We start from the raw sequence: 6,576 nt of genomic DNA on the forward strand, positions 1-6,576 counted from the left end.
AAGGCCTGGGCCGGGAAGTCCTTTGAGGCTGCGCCTGAGCCCTGAGGGGTTTGGGAGCCTGATGGGTGTCACTGCTCTGTCTCAAATTCTGGGGGGAGCAGGAATGGCAAGTGGTGTCCCACCATGGCCTGGCCCCCGTGGGCCTCACCTGAGCACCCTGCGGAATTCCCGGCACTCCTGCTCCACCTGCATGGCCAGGTGCTGCTCCCGTGGGCCACCTGCTCCAGCTGCTCCCGCCTCAGCCACAGAACCCCAAAATCCCTGGGAGAGGCAGCAGAGCCGTGTGTTTCTGCAAAGGGATGCTTTAGGAACACAGCAGACCTTCAGGAATCCCAACAATAATTACAACACCTCATGAAGGGTCTGCAGCGTCTGGAGCAGAACAGGGGCATTGGCCCAAACAGCTCCAATTTAGCCCCATTTTGCCCTCCCAAGGCACAGCTCCCAGCCCTGGCTATCTCTGTGCTCCAGCTGCAGCTGCAGAGCCCTCAGGTCTGTGCCTCTGCTCTCCTCCTCCTCCCCTGCAGCGGCTGTGTCAGAACCAGCAGTGGCCCAGGAAGAGCAGGAAATCCAAATGTGCTCTGCAGCCACCTGAGGAGCCCTGGCAGAGTCAGCACCGAGCACGAGCTTTCTTTAGCATCCCAGGGAAATTCAACATTCCCAGAGCTGCTGTGCCCAGGCTGAAGGAGGAAAAGGGAATGAAAGGCTGTAAAGCAATCAGAAGTGATGTTGTGGATCTGAGACATGTCAGGCGCTGCCTTTCTTCCCTCCAGGATTATAGACAGTAATTACAGTTGTTGTGCAGGGTGTGTGTCTGGCCCCGGGACGCTGCTACGCTGCCAGTGGGCACTGGGATCCAACCTGCTGCCTTGGCGGCTTCTGACCGCTTCCGGTGGTGGTGTCGGGAGCGATTGGTGGCCGTGAATTTGCAAAAGGAGCGATTTCCCCTACTCCCTCCCGTCTGAGGCAGCCATGGCCCCTGAGGGCATGGAGCTGGACCAGGGCGCCCCCTGCTGGCCAGGAGTGCTCCCTGCAGCGCCCCCTGCTGGCCGGGAGTGCTCTCTGCAGCACCCCCTGCTGGCCGCGATTATAACTGCCACAAAAACCAACAGCACAGAGCAGGAGGAATGTTCTGGGTTTGTGTTGTTTGTTCTTTTCTGGTTAATAAATTTCCCAGTAAAGAGCTGTTAGTCATTCTCCAACACTTTGGCCTGAAAGCCCCATCATTTTTGAAGTTATTAGAAGTTTTAGGCATGGGTCTTAGTTCCATTCCAGGAACATTCCCACTTTCCTTGGCAAATATTTCTCATTTACACGAGTGGTCAAATCCTGGGTTCCAGTGGGGATGGGACAGAGACCTCAACTGAAGACAGGGTCAGGAACTGTGCCACCTCATGCTCTGCCTTTTAAGCCAGTTGGGCCACCAAGCGCCCTCTCCCCAGGTGGCACTTCTGGTCTCCTTGCCACTCAGGAGCTGGTTTTGGCAGTGTGTCACAATGTCCCCAGTGTGCCATGGATGACAGACTGATGGACAGACGGGGCCCTGTCTCAGCAAAAGCAAGGTCTGGCCCACCCCTGCCAGACACAGGTGTTCCAAAATGTCTCCAGACATCAAACTTTTCCTGTCTCTGATACCCCACCCTGTGCCATGGCCTGATCCTGACTGCCCTGGCAAAGGTGGAGGCTCTGGAACCCCCACAGGGCCTTTCTGACATCATTGTGGGGGAAACACAGCAGAGGAGGAGTTTGGGACAGGGGACAAGAGAATCCAGAGGCTCCTAAATGCCACTTTGGCCATCAGAGCAGTGAAGTTCTGGGACCTGCTGGGTTCCTCCTGGTGGAGGAATCGTGCCAGGGGAAACCTCTGGGGTTTGTTCCTTGTTGGGTGCTTTCCCTGGAAATTGTTCCTTTTGTGACCATTTGAATTCTGAATCTTGAGAACTGAGAAGTATTGGTTCAACAACCAGGCGGGACCCTCCTCCTTCCTGTGCCAAACGGGGCAGAGCTAAACAAACAAAAACCGTTTCTTCTGGTTTAATCAAAAAACTGATATTTGGATCCAGTCAAAGGGACAAGGGTCCTGTGCCTCCTGGTAGTAGAGGAGGAAATGGGGAGCCCCTGGGGGTACTGGGAGCACTGGGAGCACTTGAACGGGGAGCCCTGGGCAGCCCCGCATGGGAGCCCCCACTTGTGGCCACTCCCTGGGCTCGATGGGCACCCATGGGAGCTGGGGATGCCCTTGGGCAGGGACCCCAGTGCTCCCTGTGCCCTCAGTGTCACAGCACGTTCTCGCAGATGTCACTGGGATCCTGCTGCCTCCGGTGGGGTCCTGGCAGCTCTGCGTAGGTCACCTGGGAGGTTGTGGCGTGGGGGGGCCCTGTGGAAGACGCCAGTTGTGGGGACCTGGATTGAGGGTGACACCCGTGGATGATGTCCCCCGTGTCTGCCCTGTACTCACCACCTGCCTTCTTGGTGCTCACGACATCACTATACAGCACGTCCCCCACCTCTGGGGGAGCTGAGGGTTCTGAGGGGACCCTGCAGGGATAAGGGGGTGTCTGTGGGCATGGGGGGGGTTTGTTGTGGGGGTAAAATGGAGGTTCAAACCTGGAGTCCTTCACTCACCTTTCTTGTTGTTTCCTGAAGGCTGCAAAAGAAAAGCATGAGGGGTGACTCTGGGGTTCTCAGGGCTTCTGAACACCATCGGGACCCCTGACTGTCCCTGGGACCCTCAAGCATCTTTAAAAGTCCCAAAATACCTTAAACCAACCTTTGAGTCCACTGAGACCCCAGAGTCCCAAAAACTCCCATAAAACCCCCGACAGAACACCCAACTTCCCTGCACAACCCCGCACAACCTCCCTAAATCCCCCAGGACCCAAGCTGAGGTCTCTGCAGGCTCAGTTTCTCCCAAGTCAGGAGCTGTTGGTGACACCCTATGGCCCCCATGCCCTGGGGGGGCTTCACCCCAATCCCTGGGAACCCCATCCCCCCATATTGTCACCCACCACAGCAGTGCCAGTGGTAACAGCCCCCGATGACAGCCAGGAGCACGAGCAGGAACAGCAGGGACCCACTGAGCCCTAGAGCCACTGCTGGGGACAGAGAGGGACACATTGGTGTCACCCAGAAGCCCAGGGGTCCTGCACCTCCCGTGTGACCCAGTGTGACCCCACCTGTGTCCCTGTGTCCCCGCGCTGTCACAGCCAGGACCAGCTCAGGGCTGAGTGCCCGGAACACATGGTGCCCGTCCTGTCCCAGCTGGTTGGTGGCCACGCACTGGTAGGTGCCCGAATGTCCCACATCGATGTCCCTGAGCTCCAGCAGGGGACCCTGGGCCACCTCCTGCCCATTGTGCAGCCAGATGAAGGTGACAGGGGCTGAGCCCACCTGCACTGAGCAGCGCAGGGACACGGGGTCACCGGCATGCACCTGGTGTGACAGGGGACCAGGGGTGATGGTGGCATTGGCCACAGGCACTGTGGGGACACAGACAGGGCTGGCACCAGGCGAGGTGGGATGGGGGAGCTGTGGGTTGGGTCACCCCCAGTCCGAGGGTCCTGCTTGCCCAGGACGGTGACATTCAGGGGGTCACTCTCAGCCATGCTGTCCCTGTCGCTGACCCAGCACCGGTACTGGCCGCAGTCACTGTCCCCAACGTGGCACAGCTCCAGGCGGGGCCGGTTCCCAGCAGTGCCCCTGAACCCTCCCGGTGCCAGGAGAAGGCCATCGTGTAACTCAGCACCAGGCAGTCCCTGCATGCCACCTGTCCCCGGGGGCTGCACTGACAGGGACACCCCCAAGGGCGGGACCCCTTGGATGGGGGGACACCAGGGAACAGTGAGAGACCCGGGGGGGTGGGGGGGGGGGATGGGAGAGTGGAAGTGGGACCACAGTGAGGAAAAGGAGGCACAGAGATAGGAGGGGGGCTTGGAACGGGACCCCAAAGAATGAGAGAGGGCTCAAGGATGAGTAACCTGGAGAGGAAGGTGGGGAGACCCCAGGAAGAGTATGTAAAACCAGGGAGGGAATGGTGAGACTTGAGAACCATGGAGGGAGATCAAAGAGGGCTGAGGTTGAATCAGGGACAGATGAAGGGATCCCAGTGAGGAATGGGGGGACACAGAGGGTGACCCAAGGAGAAATGAGGGGATGTGGAAAAAGATTACCAGAAAGATGGGGGTACCCACATAGAGCTGGGGGATCTGGTGAGGTACCCAGGAAAGGATGGGGGACCCGGGTAGTTATGGGGATCCCCAGACAGGGCAGGGGCCCCCGAGGAGGCTGTGGGGGCTCCCTGTGCCCATCCCCTCACTCACTGCACACCGTGACGTGGAGCCGGGTGCTGCTCTTCCGCACGGCCCCCCCCTCGGATTGCACCTGGCAGCTGTAATTCCCCGAGTGGGAGACCCCCACGGCGGGCACCAGCAGCTGTGGGGACCCCTGTGGGCCCCCCACCACCCGCCCGTCCCGGTAGAACACGTGCAGGAGGGGGGCTCGGGGCCGCAGGGGGCTGGGGGTGCTGAGGCAGCTGAGAGTGAGGGGGGATCCCACAGTAAGATAAGGGGGACCCTCCAGCACCGGCACCGAGAAGAGCTCTGGGAAGGAGAGGGGAGGGAGGTTTGTGAGCCTGAGTCCCTGGGGAGGGGCTGTGAGGGTGTCACGGTGGCGGCTGTGGGGTGCTCACCGTGCACTGTCACTGTCACTGAGGCCGAGTGCGCCCACGGTGCCACCTTGGAGTCCACCTGGCCCCTGCAGCTGTAGCGGCCACTGTGGTTCAGCTGCAGAGGGGACAGGGACAGCTCGGTCCCATTGAGGGACCTCTCCACCTCCTTGTCCCCATGGTAGAATCGCACCCCAGTGACCAACATGTTCTCCCAGCGCCGGCAGCGCAGTGTCACCGTGTCCCCCTCCAGTAGCTCTTGCGCCGTCACCTGCAGCACCAGTCGAGCTGTGGAACATGGGAGTCTTAGGACACCTGTGGCATTAGATTTTCTCAAGGACCCTCGAATTGGAGCACATCCAGTGCAACAGGGTTCCCTGAATCTAGAACTGGTGTCCTGCCACTCTGAGATGCTCTGGGATCTCCCTGTGTACAGGCTCTGGTCACACCAGGAGGTGACCCAAGGAGCAGAGCACACCAGAGACCTTGGGGTTCCCGCAGGTGCGAGGCTGGAGACAACCAAACCCCTCTCACCTTTTGAGACTGTCACAGAGGGGCTGTGCCCAGTGCCGGGTCTGTCACACGTGTAGGTGCCACTCTCAGTGACAGTGAAGTGGTCCGGTCCCTGCTGCCCCCAGCGCTGCCCGTCCTTGTACCAGGTGGTGGCACGGGCAGTGCCCGAGCCCTGACAGGTCAGTGTCACCTGGTCCCACAGCACTGCCGGCCTCCAGTGGGGCTCCACCAGGAGTTGGGTGGTCTGGGCACCTGTGGGTGACAGGGGACCCCAGCCTGCTAGGGCCAGCGTGGGGCTGGGGACAGCAGGATGTGGCCATGGCATCCCCCGAGGACTCACCAACGAGGCCAAGGGTCTGGGCTGGAAGGGAGAAGGGACAGGGCTTGGTGAGGGTGGCATCACAGGGACATTGGAAAGGATGGACTGGGTGTGGGGGCTGTCCATAAACTGTCATAGTGTGGCATGTACCCCTTGGGGGCAGAGACACATCAACTAGCCCTTGCTCAGTTAGGCCATGGGGACACATTGGGCACCCAGAAATGGAGACTCAACGGTGGTTGCAGTGGTCACTCCCACCAGTCCCATGATAGTTCCCCAAATCCCTGTCCCCCATTATTGTCCCTCCTCTCCTGTCCCCACAGCCCTGGTCACCTCATGCTCTGCCTCTGTGGCCTTTCGGGACCTCAGGGGACCCTGCAGCCCCCCTGTGCCCCCTCCCCACCAGTCTCTGCCTCACCAGGGCCAATCCCCAGGGTGTCAGGCCCGTGCCCAGGGGACTCACCCCACAGGAGCAGCGCCACCTTCCCAGTCATCCTGGTGTCCCCAGCCATGTGCACTGGCTGTCACTCGCTGCTGTGGCCACCGCTCCCCTGGCTGGCGGCTCTTCGGATGAAGGGGAAGGAAGCGAGGTCACATCTCGTCCCCATGTGTAGGTGGCCCTTGGTGGAGGCAGGGTGGGGACAGGATGGGGGCAGGGTGGGGACCTTGTGGGACATGGGGGTGATGGTGGGACATGGTGGGGACAGAATTTAGAGTCTGAGGTGGTGTAGGGAACCAGAAATAGGTGTCCAGAGGAATGGGGTGCCCAGGGATGGGGTCCCATGGGAATGGGGCACCCAGGGATGGATGGACCCAAACTTGGGGATGAGGGTGCCAGAACAATGTGGCCTCCAGGGATTTGTGATCATGGGATGGGGGCCAAGGGATGGGGGTGCCAGGGGAAAGGGGAACCCTGTGAGAATGGGGGCCCGGGTGGAATCAATGTCCCCAAGGGAATGGGGCTCCCAGGGACTGGAATTACCAGGATGGAGTTCTTTGAGGTAGGAGATTGTGAGGAACTGCAGTCCAGGGAAGGGGTCTTAGGGGAAGGAGGGACAAGAGGAAATCAGATTCCCATGAC

Source organism: Zonotrichia albicollis, unplaced genomic scaffold, assembly GCF_047830755.1.
Source record: "Zonotrichia albicollis isolate bZonAlb1 unplaced genomic scaffold, bZonAlb1.hap1 Scaffold_125, whole genome shotgun sequence".
NCBI lineage: Eukaryota > Metazoa > Chordata > Aves > Passeriformes > Passerellidae > Zonotrichia > Zonotrichia albicollis.